General features: G+C 48.5%; 1 protein-coding gene across 25 annotated transcripts in view; it reads right to left on the reverse strand.

Annotated features, from left to right (window-relative positions):
* The window catches only part of BAALC (BAALC binder of MAP3K1 and KLF4), a 1274875-nt gene that overhangs the window by 476584 nt on the left and 775363 nt on the right, over window positions 1–22928 (reverse strand). The window contains exon 1 of one of the 25 annotated variants that reach the window (XM_050800736.1): window positions 20094–20097. The exons of 22 other annotated variants lie outside the window; for them this stretch is intronic. The gene's annotated coding sequence lies outside the window, so the exon portion shown is untranslated. Of the gene's footprint in view, window positions 1–15084; window positions 15089–19152; window positions 19157–20093; window positions 20098–22928 lie in introns of those variants that run through there. 2 more of the 25 variants (XM_050800760.1, XM_050800738.1) reach the window with 2 other exon arrangements.

The following is a 22928-nucleotide window of genomic DNA, read 5'->3' on the forward strand; positions in this document are numbered from 1 at the left end:
TACAAATGCCCACCTCAAATCAATACAACACATTGATTCTTTTCTAATGGGTTCTCAGCCTTATCATGAAGCCCATTTCCTTAGACATTCATTACTGCCATCAGCCAGACCCAAAAGACAAACGCCACTCTCAGGCCAACTTTTCGTATTAGGACCTTCTAAACTGCACTGGGGTCTCCAAAGCACTGGTAGCAGAAACTATTGGTGTCTGCACAGCAGTCATTTTCCTCTTCTTTACTCAGATATGAAGCAGTAATGTGCCCAACCCTGGGGGAGGAATCAGGACTAGTTCAAGCCTGTTATGGTAATCCCATTTACCTTGGCCAATTGGCTAGGTTTTGTAGTAGGCATGTGAGCTACTTAGCTTTTTTACTCTAGATATGGATAAAAGTCTGATGGTGGATTGCTGGGAAAGTTTTCCTTTCCTGACAAAAAGGAAGTGTTTAGTTACAGTCCAGTTGGGAAAACAGACCCCACCCCAGGTATTTCAAACAGAAAGGGGTTTAATATAGGGAATTAAGTGGTTACAAAACTACTGAGAGGGTTGGAGGAACAAAAGTAAAGGCAAACTAGTCTTATCTCTCAGGATGGTTGCTAGCTTTCAGAGAGTTAGGAAGTTACAGAAACTGCAGGAGACTGTAGTGATGATCACAAGTGTCTGCAGACCAAAACAGGTGACTTTCACACTAATTCCTGGAAGCCACTACACAATCTTGTGTCTGCTCTTCTCTTCCTTCTTCCAAATCTTGCAGAAGTACCTCTCACTGATGGAATAGAACCCAGATCCCTGCTAGCAAGGAAGGGAATGGTGCTGAGTTACTGAAGACTCTCGGGCAGAAAGAGAAGCTCCCTTTCTTCCTACTTTTGCACTTAAAAAAATCAGGATAAGAAGCATGGAACTGATGTAGTCAATCTTGTGAGTGTAAGGTGAAAGATTCACTCACAGTCTAGGCATGGTAGCTCACACCTGGAATCCCAGCACTTTAGGAGGCTGAGGCAGGTGGATCACTTGAGGTCAGGAGTTCAAGACCAGCCTGGGCAACATGGCAAAACCTCATCTTGACAAAAATTTCAAAAATTAGCTGGGCATGGTGGTACAGGCCTGTAGTCCCAGCTACTTGGAAGGCTGAGAATCACTTGAACTTGGGAGGCAGAGGTTGCCGTGAGTCAAGATTGCACCACTGCACTCCAGCCTGGGTGACAGAGTGAGACTTTGTCTCAAAAAAGAAAAAACAAAACAAAACAAAACAGAAAAACAAAGAAAGATTCACTGCCTCATTTATTTGTTTAACACATCTATAGAGGATCATCCTTGGCAGACGCCTTGGCCTTGATTCCCACTGGCCAGCTAACTACACGGCTGCACTAATTGGGGCAATAACAGTTTTGTGTGTGTGTGTGTGAATACCATTCTTTGCATTTTATATGTACTATCCTATCTCATCCTCACTGCTGCACTAATGAGAGCAGCAACACTTGTAATTTTTTGGTATTCACCAAAAAGTGTTTTTTTGGTGAAGTGTTTTTTGAGCTCCCAGGCTCCAACGATTCTCGTGCCTCAGCCTCCTGAGTATCTGCAATTATAGGTGTGCACCACCACGCCCAGATAATTTTTTTTTTTTTGGTATTTTTAGTAGACACAGGGTTTCCTTGTGTTGGCCAGCCTGGTCTCAAACTCCTGGCTTCAAGTGATCTGCCTGCCTCAGCCTCCTAAAGTGCTGGTATTACAGGTATAAGCCACTGTGCCTGGCTAACACATTGTTTTGGTGAATACCATTTGCATTTTATATGCACTATCCTATCTTATCCTCATCTATACCAACTGATGATACACATACACATTCAGCACTCGGAGGGTCACAGGAGCACTGACATGTACTGTGTCTTCACTGTGCTCCAGGCACTATTCTAGACCCTTTACACAATTTAACTCAGTTAATTTTTTCAACAACTCTGCAGCTAGGTCCTAACATCATCAACCTCTTCATCTTAAAACTGGCTCAAAAGATCAAGTTTCCCTACTTTCAGGGCCACGATTGATAGGTTCACCGTCGAAACAACCCGCCCTTTTCCTCTCCAGCCAGTCACTGACTCTGGCTGACTTCTCCCTGTCTGGCAGGTTGTGCTGAAAGCAGTATAGACAGTTTCCAAGACTGGGCTGTCACTAGCTCCCTGTTCAACCTCAAGCAAGTTGCTTAATCTCTTTGAGTTTCTGTTTTCTTGTCTGCGAAATGAACATAAAATACATAACATTTGAGTATATGAAAAGGTCAGCATTTAGGCTGGATGGAGTAGTTCACGCCTGTAATCCCAGCACTTTGGGAGGCTGAGGCGGGCAGATCAAGACGTCAGGAGTTCAAGACCAGCCTAGCTAACATGGTGAAACCTCGTCTCTACTAAAAATACAAAAATTAGCTGGGTGTGGAGGCATGCGCCTGTAATCCCAACTACTCAGAAGGCTGAAGCAGGAGAATCGCTTGAGCCCGGGAGGCAGAGGTTGCAGTGAGCCAAGATCACGCCATTGCACTCCAGCATAGGCATCAGGGTGAGACTCTATCTCAAAAAAAAAAAAAAAAGAAAAAAGAAAAAAAGAAAAAGAAAAAAAGTCAGCATTTAAAATCAACTGAGAAAAATGGATGGTTCATTAGATAGTATTGGGAAAACTAGAGAGCCATTTGAATAAATAGACTTGTATCCCTACCACACTCCAGTCACTAAATAAATTGCGGATGGATCAAAGTTTAAATGTAAAATATGAAACTATCAAAGAATTAGAAGAAATATTATCTTGAAATTCGGAAAGCCTTTCTAAGCATAAAATCATATGAAACCCAGCTCTTCTAAAGAAATTGATCAGGCCGGGTGTGGTGGCTCACACCTATAATCCCAGCACTTTGGGAGGCCAAGGCTGGCAAATCACCTCAGGTCAGGAGTTTGAGACCAGCCTGACCAAAACATGGAGAAACCCCATTTCTACTAAAAATACAAAATTAGCTGGGCATGGTGGTGCATGCCTGTAATCCCAGCTACTCAGGAGGTTGAGGCATGAGAATCGCTTGAACCCAGGAGGTTCAAGTGAGCCGGAGGTTGCAGTGAGCTGAGATCGAGACATTGCACTCCAGCCTGGACAACAAGAACAAAACTCTGTCTCAAAAAACAAAACAAAACAACAACAACAAAAGACAAAAAACAAAAGCAGAAGGAATAAAGGAAATTGATCAATAAATATGATTATGTGAAAAGTTACAACTCCTAAGAAAAAAAAAAACAGAAAAAGACACACCCAGACTGGAGGTAGACAGGATGTAGGGGTGAGTGTGGAGAGAAAGCTGATGAACTGGGAAAAATATTTGCAATACATATGACAGTCAAGGCTGGGTGCAGTGGCTCAAACCTGTAATCCCAGCACTTTGGGAGGCCGAGGCGGTTGGATCATGAGGTCAAGAGATTGAGACCATCCTGGCCAACATGGTGAAACCCTGTCTCTACTAAAAATACAAAAATTATCTGGGCATGGTGGTGTGCACCTGTAGTCCCACCTACTCAGGAGGCTGAGGCAGGAGAATTGCTTGAACCTGGGAGGCGAAAGTTGAAGTGAGCGAGATCGCGCCACTGCACTCCAGCCTGGGCGACAGAGCGAGACTCTGTCTAAAAAAAAAAAAGACAGTCAACAGTGCAAATTTCCATAATATGTGAAGGGCTCTTCACATTCAATAGAAAAAAAGACAGCTAAAAAGAAGAATTGATAAATTCCATTTGTATGGAAAGAAAACCCACAAATGTCTAGAAACAGATGAAAAGATGCTCAACCTCACTAATAATCAAAGGAATACAAGTCCAAAGAATAATGAAATATAGTGACAAAAGTTTTAGAAGATTGTTGATATCCAGTATTGGTAAGAAAATAGGCACTTTATACACTGTTGTTGAGACTATAAATTGCTACATCTTTTTGGAGAGGAATTGGGCAACACTACATCAAAAATATGTGTACCTTTTGACCATTACTAGAAATATATCTTGCATACGTTTTTGCACATATATCCAAGTACCTTTGTTCCAAGGTGCTTGTTAAAGCATAATTTATAATAGGAAAAATGAGAAATAATCTAAATATTTCTCTATTGAGTAATAAATAAGTTGGAGGCTAGGCGCTGTGGCTCACACTTGTAATTCCAGCACTTTGGGAGGCTGACGGGGGCAGATTGGTTGAGGCCAGAAGTTTGAGACCAGCCTGGCCAACATGGCGAAACCCTATCTCTACTAAGATGACAAAAATTAGCTGGGAGTGGCGGTGCACACCTGTAATCCCAACTACACTAGGAGGCTGCAACACAAGAATTGCTTTAACCCAGGAGGCAAAGGGTTGCAATGAGCTGAGATTGCACCACTGCACTCCAGCCTGGGTGACAGAGTAAGACTCTGTTTCATAAAATAAAATAAAATAAAAATAAGTTAGGGAAAATTCATTTGAATGTATCATGCAGCTAGTAAAACATGATGCAATAAATGTATATACAGTCTTGTGCCAATATCAACATTTTGGTTTACAGTGGGCTGCAAATGTATCATGGTCAGATTATCATAGAGCTGAAAAATTCCTATCTCCTAGTGATGTTGTAGCTGTCATAACTGCTCCTGTCCTGTCATAACTGCCCCTTTAAGTGGATCCAGGGGTTTCCTGGGAGCTCCTCCAAAGTGACATGACGAGCTCGTGGGAATCTACCCGGGCTGGAGTTAGTTCTGCGCACTCCTGCTTGTTGGCTCTGCCACTTTTCGCTTTGGGCTTTCCCCCTTTCTTAGCCTCTCCACTCCCCTGCCACCCTCCCTTTTTGGCCTCCCCTGCTTGAAAACCTCTTTTTACAGCCCATGGCTGATGACTCAGTTTGGGAGTCGCTGGCTCTGCCCCCCAGCACGTCTTCGACACAACCCGTGAGAGTCTGCTCTCTGGCCGCTGAACCCCCGTCCTCTCTGATTGCAGTAGCTCTGGGGTCTTCCTAAAGCTCACTCGACAGAGGAGGGGCCTGGTTACCGCATCACCACCGGATGCTGCTCAAAAACACAGCTTCCAAACTGTCACAACTTTGACGGCATTTCTCCCATGCCTGAGAATGAAGTCCAAACTGTTTCCCAACACACGTGAGGCCCAGCTCCAACAGGTTCTTCCCTCATGCCCAGCCACTCCTTGGGGTGGATGCTGCGCTCTAGTCACACCGGGCAGGATTCCCTGGAATTGTCAAGTGCTCCCTCGTGCGCACTCTCTTCTCCAGCCGGTCTCTCACCTGTGAAGCCCCTCTTCTGGGAAGCCCACAGAAGAGGTTCTGTGCTCCTAGTACCTGCATACACCAATGTGTGCACATGGCTTGTACTTGCATGTATTTACCTGGATAGTCATACATTCAGTTATAGGAACAAACAGAAACATGAGATAAGTACACTCACATTGTATTCTAGCTATGTTTGTCATCATTGCCTCCCTTGCTTTATTTTGAGCTCCAGGAGGGCAAGAAGTGTGCTTCAGATAAAGCCCTGAATGTAGACAGCTGCAAAGGACAGAAATGCACTCAAACTTGTTGAGGGACCTACTAGGCAACCGTTTTGCTTAAGGACTGAGTACCACGGTTGGCCCGGGCTGAGTCCAATGACACCGCTGGATTGAGCCACTAGAATAGGATGTCAGAGTAGCTTCCAGGTGACCCAAGAGACACAGGTGGGGCTGGGGAAAGAGGGAGGGTAATTTCCCAGAAGGAGGGGAGGGGTGGGAGGTGTGGCTTCCGGGCAGATGAAACAATGCAATCTGTGTCCATGTCTGACACCCACTCTGGGCTCCGGCCAGACCCATCTCTTCCCTGCCCCATCTCATCCATGACTCATCCCAACTCTTTCCTTAGTCAGACAGTTCCCCTAATTTTCAGCCCTCTCCCTCCTCTCTTACCTGCAGAGGATGTCTGTCTTGCCTCCCACGTTCACTCACTTCTCCACCCCGTAGGAGTGAGTGATGGCCCAAGATTAGCCAATCAGGGTAGGGGCCTAATCCCAGCACTTTGGGAGGCCAAGAAGGAAGATTGCTTGAGGCCATGAGTTCGAGGCCAACCTGGGCAAAATAGTAAGACCCCGTCTCTATTTTAAAAAATTAAATGAAAAAAAAAGACCAGCCAATCAGTTCTCTGGCTGAGAATTCTACTCCTGAGGGAAGGCACTCTACGGTCACCTTTGAGAGACCTCCCGCATTCCTACTCAGCGTTCTTCCATTCATGAGCTTCCTTCAGGATGGTTCTCCGTCTCCGGCCAGATATGACCAGGTTCTGCTTTGCAGTACTTTGTTCAGATCTTTAGTATTTGTCACTTTCTGGCTTATGTATGGCTTTTTGTCGACTTATCTCCATTCATTCAACCTTGATTCATTATTCACACACCGATTACAAGTGACTAGTAAATTGCTCTTTTTGCTAAAATTAGGATTGCATTTCATACTTTGTAGCTTGGAATCAAAACCCCCTGAGCTGATAAGTCATGTCCACACCCCCACAGAGCCCAGCAGGGCAGAGGTAGCCCGGAGCCCGCCCTCACCCCTCCAGCTGTGGTGCACTCACTCCTCACCGTGCTGGATCTCCCAGAGGCTGTGGCTGGGTGGTGCACCACTGGCCACTGTCCCTGCACATTTGTCTTGCCTCTCAGCTGCACCATGAGCGACATTACAGGTCAACTGTGCCATGGGACCCTCTTCGGGAAATCAGACATCAGCTCCCTGGGTCAGGTGAGGACACATGGAGGCCTGCGGTGTCTCCCTGCACCTTCCCAGGGAGGAAGGGCCTCAGGAGCTGCCTCTGACAGCCTGGGAATTGGTCTCCTGGGTTTCCAACTCTGCTGTCTTTACTCTTTCTCTTAACAATCCCATTTGGCCAAGACAGGTGAGTCAGAAGTCCTCGCAGACCTGCGGCAAGCAGCAATCATGCTCTGAGACATGTGCCGTTCAACACCCCTCTCACCCAGAGGTCTTACCATGCAGAGCCCAAGCTGGTTTCCAACTACGCCTCTTCCAACAGGACAGAACTCGCCTTGCCAAGGTGTCGGGACAAGCTGGGGGTCAGGGAGCACGTTCTCACCAGGAAGGCCCTGGGCCATACTGCTGGGTCCCTGCCCTCAGTGGCCTGCTGACCTCTGCTTGAGAGGGTTGCTTCAAATGAAGATAAATACAGACAGGTCTCTAATTTAATCTTGATTTCAAAAAAGTTTTTTCCCACTAAAACCTGAACTTGCTGGATATTGTTTTCTGATGTTTCATTCACAGGGCACACAACGTCTTTGCACAGCTTAGTAATAATCATCATAACCAACAGCATTTACATCCCAGTGTTTTCCTAAGAGCCTTCTGCTATTAAACGGTGGCCCTGTGCCTGACTGTGCTAAGCTGGTTGCTTGCTCTGTGGCTAGTTGTGGTTTCCTCCAGCAATACCAGATCATCCACACCCTGATTCAGGAATGAGGTAGGAAAAAGTGCTGGTCTTAAAGACAGAAGAACTGGATTCTGGTTTTCTCTAGGCCAATTAATGAACTCTGTGACCCTGGGCAAACCACTTGACTTCTTGGAGTTTTAGTCCCTTCCACTGTAGGGTGGACTGAACGATCCTTCTTGCTGAGCTCACCTCATGGTGTAGGTGTGAGGATCAAATAAGATCATGTGTGGGAGAAACTCTGAAAATGCTGAGAGCTGTACAGATGCAAGCTTTGTCAGCAATAGCTTAGACTTTCTCTCGAAGATCTCCTTGGCTAAAGAGCAAGGAGCCATTCACACTGGAGTGGGGACCAGCAGACTGGGGAAGCCAGGGTGATCCTGTCGGGGTCCACCTGCCATAGGTGGGCCTTTGCTTGTTGGGTGGGGAAAGTGTGAGCTCAAAGTCAGATCTGAATTCTCCTCATAGCTCTGCACCTTGGTAGTGACAACTTAGACAAGTCCCTTTGTCTTGCAGAAACTCAGTTTGTCACTTGTAGACCAGGCATCAGGATACCTACCTTGTGGGGCAGTGGGCAGCACATAGTAGGGGCCTGAGGAACGTTTTCTCCTTCCCCCTTAAGTGGGAAGTTGGGTGGTTTCAACTTGGGCTGCATATTAGATGAATATGGGGGAATTTTAATACATTCTGCTGCCAGGGCCCCTTCCCACACCAATTAATGCAGAACCTGTCGGGGTGGGGCCTGAGCTGCAGTTCTTTCCAAAGCTCCCTGGTGATTGCTGAGCAGCAGAACCACTGGCTGGAGGGTGGCATGTACCTGCGGCCACAGCTGGTCCCTACCATGACCATGCCTCCCCAGTTGCCCCTTTTCCTCACTATGCTCCACTCTGATGAAGCCTGTATAAGAGCCGGTAGTGCACAGAACTGTGTCCATGGCTAACACCGACCTGGTGGTGCAGAAGCACAGCTCCCTTAGGACCAGGTTCCTGTCTCGGTCTCCTCTGCTTTTCTTTCCTTTCCTTTCCTTCCCATCTGAGTAGAAATGCAGTTGCTCTCCCCAGCACCTGTCCCCAGACCCTCTGTGTCCCCCTCTCACTCCACTGTGTCCCTTCCACTGCTGTGTATCCCCTCCCCTCCCATTTCACTGCTACCCCTTCTTCCTTTCTCTCTCTCTGGCCTCTTTCCCTTCTCTTTGTGAAGATGCCACTACCTTTATTCTGCTCTCATCAAGCAATTGGCGTTTATTGAACAACGATTATGTCCCTGCTCTCAGTTTTAAAATTATATGACTAAATTTTATCACTCACCAGGTAGTTTTGTGCACACATATGGACATGTCCCATTTATCTTCCCACAGATCAGTGACCAAGGATATAGACTTAATCCTTCTTCTTCTTCTTTTTTTTTTTTTTTTTTTTGTAGACATGGGGCCTCGCTATGTTGCCCAGGCTGGTCTTGAACTCCTGGAGTCAAGTGATCCTCCCTTCTTGGCCTCCCAAAGCACTGGGATTATAGGTGTGAGCCACTACGCCCAGCCCCAGACTTAATTCTTGTTTTGCAGCATGCAGTATGTGTGTGTTTGTACATGTGTGTGCGTGCATGTGTGTGAGAATTTGTGTGTGTGCATTGTGTGTGTGTGAGAGAATCTGTGTATGTGTGTGCATTTTTGTGTGAATCTGTGTGTGTGCATTTGTGCGTGTGTGAATCTGTGCATGTGTGTGTGAATCTGTGTGTGCATGTGTGTGTGAATCTGTGTGTGCATGTGTACATGCATGTGTGTGTGTGAATCTCTGTGTGTATGTGTGCGCCTGTGTGTGTGTGTGTTAGTTTCCCCCTCTCAGTGCTGCTGCCTGGTAGGACACTCACAGTTTTCTTTCCTGGGGGCTGAGCAGCTCCTGGGTTGGCTGAGTCGAAGAGTCCGCCGAGCCTCTTGGCTGCTGGCCTTAGGGGTGGTGTCAGCCTGAGAGGGAAGGAGGGAGGCATTGGTCAGTGAGAAGGCCAGAGGCGTGGGGATTTGCAGTTCTCACTCAGCTCACCATCTCCGCTCTGGGCTTCTGTCCCTCTGTTCCTGGAGGGAGCGAGTCAGAAAGGCCTGGGGCTGGCTCCCATCTGAGGAGCCACCAGCCCATCTGCTCTGACCACAGGGGAGCTCACTATTGGGGTTAAAGGCATGGAGCCCACTGTTGGGGCTAAAGGCTGAGACCCCTTCCCAGTGGCTCTAGATGGAGTATAGACTGTGACTCAGGGTGTTCCCAAGTGGGCCTCACCTCACGTCCCTCCTGCAGCCACTGTCCCTTCCCAGCCACATGATTTCGCTCCTTCCTGGCCTCACTGACACCACTCTCTCCGGAAAGACAGGCCTTGATGCTCCTGAACCCCTCGGCACCTTCCCCCAGGCCCAGATTTCCATGGAAGAGGAAAGTAGCAACACTCACCCACCAGGAAGCCTTGAGGGGAGCCATATCCATAGTCCTCCAACTCCCGGTGACTCTCCAGACTAGACAGAGGCTCATGCCTGCGCAGATTCAAACCCAAGGGCTGGGCTGACAGTTGTTTGGTTTTAGAGATATGGTCTCTGTCACCCAGGCTGGAGTGCAGTGGTGCAATCACAGCTTACTGCCATCTTGAACTCCTGGGCTCAAGCCACCCTCTGGCGTCAGCCTCTTGAGTAGCTAGGAACACAGGCTTGTACCACCATGCTTGACTAGTTTTTTGTTTTGTCTTGTTTTTGTAGAAACAGGATCTGGATATGTTACCCAGGCTGGTCTTGAACTCCTGGCCTCCCAGTGTTAGGATTACAGGCATGAGCCACTGTGCCCCACCTGAGCTGATGATTGCTATGCAGGAGATGCCCCCCAAAGCTGGCCACTCTTCCAGAACTCCTGGCAGGACAGATAGAAGTTTGCTCACTTAACATTTCAACTGCGAATCCCTCCATAAAATACTGCCCACTTTATTTACTCCTTAGTTAAATTGGAGGACTGCAAAAATGCATATAGTAGCCCCGGGAACTGATATGCCAGGCTTTGGGAGTTATGTTATTAGCGGGAGACTCCCAGACAAATTCGTCCCTAAATGATAAGCAGACTTGTTTCCAGAAACTTCTCAGCCCGTTGTGCTGCATGGATCAACAAAAGAGGAAGAGAGAGGCCCAACTCACAGTTCTGGCTCTTTAACCTCTCAGCAAGGAGGCTCTGAGTTCTTCAATCACAAAGAATTACCTTTTTAATAGAAAAATTATGGAGTTTTATTTTATTAATAGCTGAAGTCATAGCTCCTTCTTTTTGAAATGCATTTTGAAAATAATCATCTTGGGGTAAAACCAAGGAAGTGTGAGAAAGCCTTTAGCTCAAATTCTTAGGGCACAGGACTGGTTTTAGGACCATTATGGGCAAAGGTGCCATGTTTATAGTGCCATAAAAAACATGCAGACAGCCTCCTTGTGTTGGTGAGACTGCTAGGTTCCCCTATTTGGGGGAACCAATATCTTTTCCATGTCCCCCTATTCCCCAGAGGTCAGCCCCCATCCCAGTTACTGTGCCTTCCATACCTGACTCCATTCCTATCCCCTACCTGAAGCTCCTCATGACTTTGGCCCAGTAGTCTTTTCCTCCCTAACTTTCTTCCCAACTTTAATGATCACCTGCATGATCTTCTGTTGAGCCTCAGTCTCCTCCCACCTAGGCCGCAAACTTCAAGTGGGCAGGCCCTATTTGGCTTGCTCACCACTGCACCCTGTGCTTAGCTCAGGCCTGGCAAACAGTAGGTGCTCACTCTAGTTAGCTGCTCAGAGTGGGAGCCTACTGTTTGGCTGCAGCTCTGCATCCTAATTCTGGGTTTCTGCAGTTGTTGTGCTTTCCAGTCTCCCCAGTTTCAGTGCCTCTTGACTTTTGTCCTTGTCAGAGAGCAAGTAGACTTGGGAAGAAGCTCCGAGAAGGTGTAGGCAACTGTATCTCCCTATCTCAAAGGGCTATTGTGAGGATTTGATGGGATTGTATCCGGCATATTAGTACTCGAAGGATGTTAGGGGACTGTGTTCATTTGCACATTTCTCAGGCCTTAGCTCTCAGCCACAGCCTTACTCACTGTGAGTACGGGATCATCCAAGCCTTCCTCAGATACTGAGAAAGGGTGCAGAATACAGGTGAAATCAAACCTGCCAGTATCTGTTACCACTGCTCATTTCAGAATTAGGATCCAGGCTAGGCTACTGTGGCAGAACAACCTCCATAGAGAGTGACTTGGACAAATAAACGCTATGGGTTTATTTGCCTGTAGGTTGATGATCCTGAACTTTTAGGGTGACTCTACCATTCATGCACAAATTCTATGGCACTTTAGTTTTTTGTTTGTTTGTTTTTTATTTTAAAGACAGAGTCTTGCTCTGTTGCCCAGGCTGGAGTGCAATGATGCGATCTTGGCTCACTGCAACCTCCACCTCCTGGGTTCAAGCAATTCCCCCTGCCTCAGCCTCCCAAGTAGTTGGGATTACAGGCACCCACCACCACGCCCAGCTAATTTTTATATTTTTAGTAGAGACAGGGTTTCACCATGCTGACCAGGCTGGTCTCAAACTCCTGACCTCAAGTGATCTGCCAGCCTTGGCCTCCCAAAGTGCTGGGATTATAGGCATGAGTCACTCACCTGGCCTAGTTTTTGTTTGTTTGTTTGTTTTTGTTTTTTGAGATGGAGTCTCATTCTGTCACCCAGGCTGGAGTGCAATGGTGCCATCTCGGCTCACTGCAACCTCTGCCTCCAGGTTCAAGCGATTCTCTTGCCTTCTCCTCCTGAGTAGCTGGGATTATAGGCACTCACCACCATGCCTGGCTAATTTCTGTATTTTCTTTTAGTAGAGATGGGGTTTTGCCATGTTGGCCAGGCTGGTCTCAAACTCCTGACCTCAGGTGATCCACCCCCCTCGGCCTCCCAAAGTGCTGGGATTATAGGCGTGAACTACCATGCCTGGCCGGCCCATTAGTTCTCGTGATCTTCCAGCTGATGGGAAGTGGGGAAAAGGAGACAGGGAAGCAGTCACATAATTAAGAGAACAGGAATCACTTCTGCTTACATCCCACTGGCCACATAGTCACATGACCACGCCTGGCTGCAAGGGAGGCTGGGAAATGTAGTCTTTAGCTGGGAACCCATGTTTCCATCTAAAACTCTATTATTATGGAAGAAGAGAAGAATGGATAGTGGAGAACAACCTGTAGGCTCTGCCACTGCAAGGTTATAAAGCCTGGTGAGATCAGAGAGTCTGTGTGTCTGCTGCAGCTGCTGGTAGTATCCCGGGTGTGGGCAGTGCTGAGACACTCCTGGCCTCATACACAGTCTGTTTATGCCATCAGCCACTCAGCAAGCCTAGTCCGTGCTCCAGCGAAACCTGGAATTGAAAAGGAGGAAAAGAAAAAGCCAGTTTTCAAATAATAATCCCATGAACAAGAGCCAAAAATCCACAGCCATTTGTGAGAAGTCTTCTAAGTCAGTACTATCAAAAAAAATGTGGCTCCTTACTGGTCTTGGAAGTATTTGTCACCAGTTTCCCATAAGAAAGTAAAGAGACTAAGAATGAGCATTTAGAAATGTTTAGAGCTATTTGACAGAATGATTTTGTATTAGTTGAATATAATAATAAAATATTGGAGCTGGTATTTTGCATATCTTTTTAAATTTAAATTTTCTAGTAATTCATCTTTATTATATTTTACAGAAGTACTTGTCTATGACAGATAAGAAAAACAAACAAAACTGTTTCTTCTTCATAGATATTAACAGTTTGAGAAGTGCTGGTCTAAGCCTTGGGAACTCTGTTAACTGTCACATTATTTCATGTAGCCTTGAGGGAGGCATTATTAACCCCATTTTGTCAATGAGAAAACGGTAGCTGAGAGCTTCAATGATGAGTCCCAGAGGTAGAGAAGACAGAGCTGGTCTGTGCAGTCCTGTCAGCTGAAGGCCAGAGTCCTCCCAGAGCTCACGATGATTGAGGGACCCAAGCTGCCTGTGCAGTTGTGGCCAAACTCAGTACTTTCCAGAACACAGCCTGAGAGCACAGAGACAGGGCCAGGCAGAGAGATACATTCCCATGTATAATAAAAAACTACCCATCATGCACGGCAGAGAAGTGAGTTCCAGTTAGAAACAGGACAGTGTCCTACAGGAGCTGCAACTGAGGACCGGAGGAGCAGGAGCCTGTGGCTCGGGGAAGGGGGACACAGAACCCTACTTTGCCTCTAGCTTTGGCTTCTGGAATGGAGGAAAGCGCAGTTTAGGACAACCAGGGAGGACTGGGAAGCAGGTCACCGTGCATACCTCCAATGGCCACTGCCCTCTTCCTGGCAGCCACTGACTTTGCTCCAGGGGAATTCACCGTGCCTCCTCCTGCCCTGTGCTTTGTTGGGGCGTGTGGCTGAGGCCTGGCCAGCCAAAGGACATCATTTCCCTGGAGGCAGGATTTGCTCAGAGAGAAGTAAATGACCCGACCAGAGCCAAGGAGACACAGTGAGGGTCATGCTGAGGCTACTGAGAGAAGCATGCTCTTTGCCCCTTGGATTTAAACACGGGAGGGTGTGAGGCTGGAGCTGGGGTGACCAACTAGTCCCCCAACAGAAGAGCCATTTGAGACTGGCATGAAGCCAGAGAAGTGGAGCTAAGAGCTGGAAAAAGGGATCCTAGGCTCTAATGCTATCATTTGAGAGACTAGGTCCAGGGTGAGGTGAAGCGAGTGCATGAGTGAAGTGAGATGGGGCCAATGAGTCTTTTTGTGCTTTTTGTGTCTCTGTGATGTTCCAGCAGCTCACAAGTGGTGTCTCTGTGATGTTCCAGAAGTTAACCAGCGGTCCCCCTCCTCTGCCAGTTCATGCCCCACACAAGCCAGTCTCACTGAGGCACCTCCCTGCTGAAAATCTTTCAGTGGCTCCTCCATGGCCCTCAAGATGAAGCCCAGACGTTTTAACACGGCTTATAATCCCACTGCTTACAGCTTGTCTGTTTTTGTCATTCTGGAACCTTTTTATTTACCCAAGCTGCATGGAACCATTTTTAGTTTCCCAAATGTGTCTTGCTTTCTGCCACCTACAGCTGGACATGAACATGCCATTCCTCCTGCTGGCTCCTTTCCCCAGGATCCCCCTTTCTCTTGAGCCTCCCAGACTGGATTTGCTGCTTCTCTTGGGTGCTCCCTTGGGCCCCTTCTCCAGACAGCCTCTGGAACTCCAGCCTCTTGTGTTTACCTTCCCCAGTGGATTGTCTCCACTTGGAGGCCCCACAGGCACCTGAAACCCAAGTCCCAAATGGGATCTTCACTCCCTTTCGCCCAAGGCTGCTTCCCTCCGGGATCCCTGTGAGTAACCTTACCATCCATTTGCCCAGGAGCCCAAGCCAGGAACCTGGGAGTCATTACTCATCTCTCCCTTAGCTCCTCTACACCACCCAGTCCCTCCTACAATCTCTATTGCCATTGCCTTGGTTCCAGCCACCACCGCCTGGCTCCTGCACTACTGCAGCAGCTCCTGGCTGTCCCTCCTGCTTGTGCAGCCTCATCCTCCCCTCCATTCTTCACTCTGCAGCTAGATGTTGCTTCTAAAATGTTGATTCAATGGCGTTTCCTTTGTAGAACACCCCAGTGGTTCCCCACTGACCCGCTCCTGCTTGCTTCTCCGGCGTCCTCTCTTATTGGCCTGTATCCTGAACTCCTTGGCCTGTATCCTGAACTCCTTGCAGGTCTTTTTTTTTTTTTTTTTTTTTTTTTTTTTGAGACGGAGTCTCGCTCTGTCACCCAGGCTGGGGTTCAGTGGCATGATCTTGGCTCACTGCAACCTCCGTCTGCTGGGTTCACGCCATTCTCCTGCCTTAGCCTCCCGAGTAGCTGGGACTACAGGCTCTTATCACCACGCCACGGCTAATTTTTTTTGTAGTTTTTAGTAGAGACGGGATTTCACTGTGTTAGCTGGGATGGTCTCGATCTCCTGACCTTGTGATCCACCCCACCTCCGTCTCCCGAAGTGCTGGGATTACAGGCGTGAGCCACCCCACCTGGCCTCCTTGCAGGTCTTTAAAGCAATGCCAGGCTCTCTCTAGCATCCTCCTTGCTACACTCTGTGCTTTGCCCCTAGGTACTGCCCATGTTTGCCTGCTGAAGCTCTAGGATTGAGCTATCTGATGCTGCCTTCAGGAAGCCCTCTCTGGGCACCCAAGAGTGGGCAGATCCCCTTCCTATGCACTCCTCCTGAACTCTCTGCTCCTGTGAATGTGGGGAACACATGAATTGCATGTTCCTGCATCTGTCTCTTAACTTAAACAGGGAGCTCCTTAGGGTCTAGGGCTGGGTCTTATTCGCTGTTGTGTTTCAGGGTTTAATGCTTAGAAGAAGTGCTTCACAAATGATCGCTGAATTAATTAATTAATGACTACCTTAATGCCTGGGTTCCCAAACTGTGCAGCCACCTGAGGGTGCTGTGGAATGAGGTTCGGGGATCTCTACTGTGACCCTTTACTGCTCCTCTTCACAGCCCGGGCCAGCCTTACATTAGGATTGGGTTTCACCTTGGTGTTGGCAGGACCCCCAGAGTCCTTGGTCAGGAGGATGGGGTGGGTGCAGACCCAGGCAGCAGGAAAGGTGAGCAATGGGCAGCAGGAAGCTGTGGCTCATGGAGCAGGCAGCAGGTAAAGAGCAGCCCTGGGAGTGCTGGATGGAGGGAAACTGAGGTACTTGGGCTGGGTGGGAGGAGCAGGCAAGCTCAGCTCAGACTCCCTTTGGGGATCACAAAGCAGGGGCATCATTTCGCAAACACAGCACAAGGCAGAGCCTTGGCAGCAAGGAAGACGTCCTGGAGAGCAGGCACAAGGCCAGCGCAGGCTCCTCTGCGAGGTTGATGGGGTCCTTGTAGTTCTTTGTCCTGGAGCCATCAGGGTTCCCAAGCCTGATTGGAGCAGACTCTGCCCTGGAGGTAAGGGCCTTGGTCACCAGCACTGTAGATCAGCCCATTCCGCGTGGATCTGAAATCCACTTGCCTGCCTTTCCCCTGAGCCTTAGCCGGTCTCTCAGGACTCAGCTGCCACACCACTTCCTGCTCTTCTTCACGCAGAGCTCCAGGATAGCAATTAGGGAGGCCGTGAAGCAGGCACTGTGCAAGCACTCACCTTGGCTTCCTTCTGTCATACAGAGTATGTATGATCTCATTTCATCAAGACGGCAGGCAATGTCTCAGGAACTGTGACTCTGCTCTATGTGGGAGGCGATGTGGTTCATCTGTGCCGCACATCTGGGCTATAGTTGGTTGCACATCTGGACTGTGTTGGGTCTGTCTGGCCCACAGTGCATGCTCTTCCCACTGCCCAGTGCTGCCTTCTCTAGCTCTAAACTTTCCCTGAAATTAGAGACTCTCAACTAAATCTGAGGCTGTCCCTTTCCCTTCCTCTGACTCTTCGAGCTCCACAATCTCCCATCTATGGCTTTTGCCAGGACAGAGCTCTTGTCCATCCTGTTCGGGGTCTGTCTAAGCACTGGGCATGGGGAGCTGCAGCCAGCATTGGAAACCTCACCCTGTTTTCCTCTTCTTGCGGCCCCTCAGAAAAGGGTAAGGATGGACAGACTGGCCAGCCCCAGTCAAAGCCTTGGCTGAGGCCACTGGCTCTGGCTCTGTCATCATCCTACTGCTCATCGTAGCTGTGGTCCTGCCCCTGCTATGCCAGAAGAGAGCGGTTTCCCTGGAGATTCCAGCCTTGCCCTTTTCTGCAAAGGCTACACATTTACCCAGAGCAACAGGAGCCCTCTGCTGTGAGAACTCCCTAAAGCGAGAGCTGGGCTTCTTCTTTCCCAGGGAAGATAGAGGAACCTGATGCTTAACTCCAGACCTCGTTATTAAGAGATTTCTACTTTTTTTTTTTTTTTTTTTTTTTTTTTGAGACAGGGTCTTGCTCTGTTGCCCAGGCTGGAGCGCAGTAGTGCAATCTTGACTCACTGCAACCTCCGCCTCCTGGTCTGAAGTGATCCTCCCATCTCAGCCTCCCAAGTAGCTGGGACTACAGCCACACACCACCATGCCCAGTTAATGTTTGCATTTTTTGTAGAGACGGGGTTTTGCTGTGTTGCTCAGGTTGGTCTTGAACTCCTGAGCTCAAGCGATCCTCATGCCTCAGACTACCAAAGTGCTGGGATTGCAGGTGTGCACCTCTGCACCTGGCCAGGTTTCAACTCTTGCTAGCTCACTGGCTATGTGACCTTGGGCAGGTGACTCAATCTCTCTGAGTCTTGTTTGTATAGTTCTAAAGATGGTAGGACTTAAGTCATGGGGCCGTGTGAGGGTTCAAAGAGGCCATCTATGGGAAGCACTTATATAGTCCTGGCAGTTAGTGGACGTTCAGTCCACGGCAGCTGTAATAGTTAGAATTGTTACTGACTTCACTTCCCACTCCTTAAGATTTCCATGCTCCTGGCACAGGCCGAGTCAGCTCTCCCCTTGGCATCTCTCTCCTTTCCCTTTTTAAGGGCATTTCTGCTGCTCCCGGCTGCACAGTCAACTCCAGTTCAGACCCTCTTGGAGTCTTGAGGTGCTGCCAGCAATCACAGCCTCAACCAACCCGAGTCCTGCAGTAACATTCCTGCTCACTGGAGTCAGGGATCTGCCCCTCCATGCGGTGCGTCTGGGCTGGGGAGTGAGGGGGCGGAGGGAGGGGAGCTGTAGCTGCTCCTTTGTCAGCCAGTCATGATGAGGGTGAGGCCAGGGCACAGGCCTGTCCAGGCCAAGAACAGGAACCAGGTGGACTTTGCTGAGGCCCAGACAGGGTGGGGCACTGGGGAGGCCCACGTCTGCACATTAGGAGGCGCATGGTGGAATGAAAAAGGGGGATGATGGGGCAGACTCACTTCTGATTTCCCAGACTGCTGAGTCCAGAGGCCCTTAGCTGGGTTTCAGGTTGCTTGGAGGTCAGGCAATCAACAGACTCATGCAATGACACGTTAACAATTGCTTAGTCACCATCAGGCTTTCTGTTAGTGTGCAGGATATGCTGCTACAACAAAAAGACCCCAAAGACAATAGTGTGAAAAAGGCAGGACCTTCATTCTCCCTCACATAACACCCTGGCTGCTCCAGGCCAGCAGGGTGGCTCTGCCTCATGCGGTTTTGGGGAATGTAGTTTTCCTCCACCCTGTGGTTCTGCCATCCCCAGAGACAGATGTCCTCAACAGAGCTGGCCAGGATTCAGGAGCTCCCTGACCCTTCATGGGGAAAAAATTACATCTTGATTTCTACCAAGTTCTACCTGAAAATTAGCATTTTCTTTCATTATAACAGCAGGCCAGAAACACAGGGGTATTGGTGGTACCTGTGATCTCTTTTCTCATTTCCAACAGAAATCACAGAGACTTTATTATCACATTTAGTTGTTGAAGATATTGCAAAATATCCTTTATGCTTTGAAATGGACTATGACTTTACCTTTGACTATACCAAGACTTTGAAAGCAGGGTGTTTATTAGATCCATTGTTACATGGTTCTTTAATGCATTAATAAGGAAGTATATATTTTATTAGACTGTAATTCTTTAATATTTTGATATTTTAATGTATTTGTTTTTCTTTGTAATCTTATTATTTTATTCCATGAATTTAAGAACAGTCTTCTGAGAAGCATCCATGGTCTTCATCAGACAGCCAGGTGGTCCAAGGCACAAAAATGGCAAGGAGTCGTCCTGCCCCGTGCATTGCTTCATTGGTTGAAGCTGGGCCACTGCGTGTCAACCTTCATGGCAGAGGGAAAGGTGCAGGTATGGGACTAACAAATTCCTTGCAGGTCAGGGATGTGGAAGCTGTACATTTCACTTCTGTCACCTTCCACTGCCAGAACTCAGCCACAAGGCTGCACTCAGTTGCAAGGGAAGCTGGGAAGTATGGTCTTCACCTGGGCAGGAATGTGCTCAGCAAGACCCTGTTGTTATGGAGCCTGGCGAGGTGGCTCACACCTGTAATCCCAGCACTTTGGGAGGCTGAGATGGGAGGGTCAGCTGAAGTCAGGAGTTTAAGACCAGCCTGGCCAACACGGGAAACCCCGTCTCTACCTAAAATACAAAAATTAGCTGGGTGTGGTGGCAGGCATCTGTAACCCCAGCGACTCAGGAGGCTGAGAAGGGAGAGTCACTTGAACCCAGGAGACGGAGGTTGCAGTGAGCCGAGATTATGCCACTGCACTCTAGCCTGGGACATAGAGAGAGACTCTGTTTCCAAACAAACAAACAAACAAACGAAAAAACTTTATTGTTACGGATGAAGGGGAGAAAGGATATTGGGGTCCAACTAGCATTGTGGTTACAGTCTCCAACAATTTTACTTCCACACCAGGACCAGGAATCCTTCAAGCCCACCCTCTTTTTCCTGTCCTTCCCCTGCCTCATGGCTTCCCGTCTCATCCAGCTCAGCCTTTGTCAGTTCCTTGTCCTCTTGCTTTGTGTGAGGGTCCAGGCCTCGCCCTCTTTCCTGCTACTTTGGATGCTCCAGGCTAAGGCTTCTTCTCCCACCATACCCTCGATCCCATCCGTCTCACCTACTCAAGCCTAGCGCTCCTGTGAGTCTCTCCTTCATTATCAATGCCCCATTTCTCTTTCAATCATTCCCGTCCGCTTGTAGACAGGCTGTCACTCCCCCACCGGAGGAAACTTTCTCTTGGCCTTCCACCCTTGCCACTCCATGGAAATTCTACTGACAAGCTCACCAAAGCTCTTCTCGTGGTCCATCCAAATACCACTTCTCCCGTCAGCAACACCGGACCCAGGTAAGCACCTCTTCCTCCCTGAAGCACTGGTTTTTCCTTCCAGGACACCAGGCACTCCTAGTTGCTCCTTCTCAGTTTCATCTCTAAGCACTGACAAGCCCCAGAGGTCAGACCTGGGACCTCTTCTCTGTGCACAGTGCCTTGGTGGTGATCTCATTCAGTCTCAGGCCTCGAATTCCAACCATATGTGAATGAGTTCCCATTTTATTTCTCTAGCCTGGGCTTCTCTCCTGAAGTCCAGCCTAATGTATCTAGTTGCCTATTTGACTACAAGAAACATCTCAAGCTTAACATATCCAAACTCAAAATCCTGATCTCACCCCCAGGAGCTTCTCCTCCCCTAGCCATTCCCATCATTCCAGCAGCTTAAGCCAGGAACCTCTGAGCCATCTTTACACAATTCTTTCACATCTAACAGCCCACCATCTTGGGCTTCAAAGCCATCCAGGAATGAACTGCTTCTCCATAGCCACCAGGCTTGTCTATGTGGCAATGATCTCCCACCTGGATTCTTGAAATACTCCCTAATTGGTCTCCCTGACTCCTTCTTTGTTCTCAGCTTGGCAGATGGAGGGTTCCTTTCGATCATCCTTCTGTGGCTTGGCTCCCAGCTCTCAGAAGAAGGTGCCGATTCTCCACAGTGGCCTTCAGAGCCTTGTGGCCTGGCCCCTGTCATTTGGCTGACCCTGACCTCACTCACAATAGGCCTTCTTGCTGCTCCTCCCACTCATCAGGCACGGTCCCACCTCCTGCCTGGAAGGATCTTCTCCAGATGGCCACAGGGCTCCCTCCCCCACTTCCTTCAGATCTCACATTCCCCATGAGGCTCTCCCACACACCCTTCACCCAGCAGACCCGGTCCTCCTTTCCTGCTTTATTTTCCCCACAGTACTGCCACCATCTGTCAGGCTGCTTTCTTACTATTTATTGTGTTTTGGTCTGTTTCCCCTCAGTAGTGTGCAAGCTCCTTGGGGGCAGGGATATTTGTCTGTTTTGTTCATTTCTGGTTCCTAGTACTTAGAATGGTACCCAAGAAACTTTTGTTGAATGTATGAATTGACTATTCTGTTCTGCGGTCTTATTCAGGTCCCATAGGAAGGCTTCTTTACCCTTTTTCTCTTTCCCCTCTGCACCCTGGAAACTTTCTCCGAAACATTAGGCCAAGGCTGGGAACTCATCAGCAGGGGCACGAAACAGGTGGAGACCAAGGGTACAAAAAGGTGAAGGTGGAGTGTGTACGTTCATCCAATAGGCATTTATTGAGCACCTTCTCTGGACCACCCAGATGCAAAGATAAAGGGTGTCCCAGGGCCTGAGAGAAACTGACATGCAGTAGAGTGGAATGGGCAAGCCAGTGACTATAGTGCCATGCTTTCACAGGAGAAGTCCTGCAATGGAGGTGCCAGTCAGGTAACAGGCGCGGCCTGTCAGGGTCAGCAGTGAACACTGAGTAGTGCCGAGGTCAAGAGCACAATTTGGGCTGGTGCAGTGGCTCATGCCTGTAATCCTAGCACTTTGGGAGTCCAAGGCAGGCGAATTGCTGTAGCACAGGAGTTTAAGACCAGCCTGGGCAATATGGTGAAACACCATCTCTACTAAAAATACACAAAATTAGCCAGATGTGGTGTGTGCCTGTAGTCTCAGCTACTCAGGAGGCTAAGATGGGAGAATCTCGAGCCCAGGAGGTTGAGGCTGCAGTGAGCTGTGATCATGCCACTGCATTCCAGACTGGGTGACGGGAGTGAGGCTTTGTCTCAAAAAACAAGAAAAGCACAATTTGGGGCAAGTTACCTCTTTTTATTTATTTGTTTGTTTGTTTGTTTGTTTATTTATTTTGAGACAGAGTCTCTCTCTGTCGCCCAGGCTGGAATGCAGTGGTGCGATCTCAGCTCACTGCAAGTTCTGCCTCCCGGGTTCACACCATTCTCCTGCCTCAGTCTCCCAAGTAGCTGGGACTACAGGCACCCACCACTACGCCCCATTAATTTTTTTGTATTTTTAGTAGAGACGGGATTTCACTGTGTTAGCCAGGATGGTCTCGATCTCCTGACCTCGTGATCCACCCGCCTTGGCCTCCCAAAGCACTGGGATTACAGGCGTGAGCCACCGTGCCCGGCCTGGGGCAAGTTACTTCTTATCTCTGAGTCTCACTCTTCACATCTGTAAAATGGGGCAATACTTACCAACTTCATTGGGTTATGGTGGAGACTGCTTGAGACCAGAGATGGATTTACCACGAAGCTGATGAAGCTGAAGCATCAAGGCCCATCACTTGCTCAGACGCCTTCCAAGGCCCTAGCTATGTGCTCACAAGGTTTGTTTTTGGTTTTTTTTTTTTTTGAGACAGGATCTTGCTCTGTTGCCCAGGCTGGAGTGCGGTGATGTGATCATAGCTCACCGTAATCTCCAACTTCTGGACTGAAGCAGACCTCTGGCCTCAGCCTCCTGAGTAACTGGAACTACAGACTCAGCCACCATGCCCAGCTAAAGGAGGTCATTTTTGTTTTAGAAACCCTAGAAATACAATCAGATGTCGTGTGTGTGTGTGTGTGTGCGCGTGCGTGTGTGTGTTAAGAAGGCTTCCTAAATTGTGTAAGTTTAAGGCCTCACAAAACCCGAATCTGCTCCTGCATGGACATATGTGAAGTGTTCAGTACAGATCCTGACATAAAACAATCACTTAATAATGCAGTGGCATGAGAA

Source organism: Macaca thibetana, chromosome 8 (genome assembly GCF_024542745.1).
Source record: "Macaca thibetana thibetana isolate TM-01 chromosome 8, ASM2454274v1, whole genome shotgun sequence".
NCBI classification, from domain to species: domain Eukaryota; kingdom Metazoa; phylum Chordata; class Mammalia; order Primates; family Cercopithecidae; genus Macaca; species Macaca thibetana.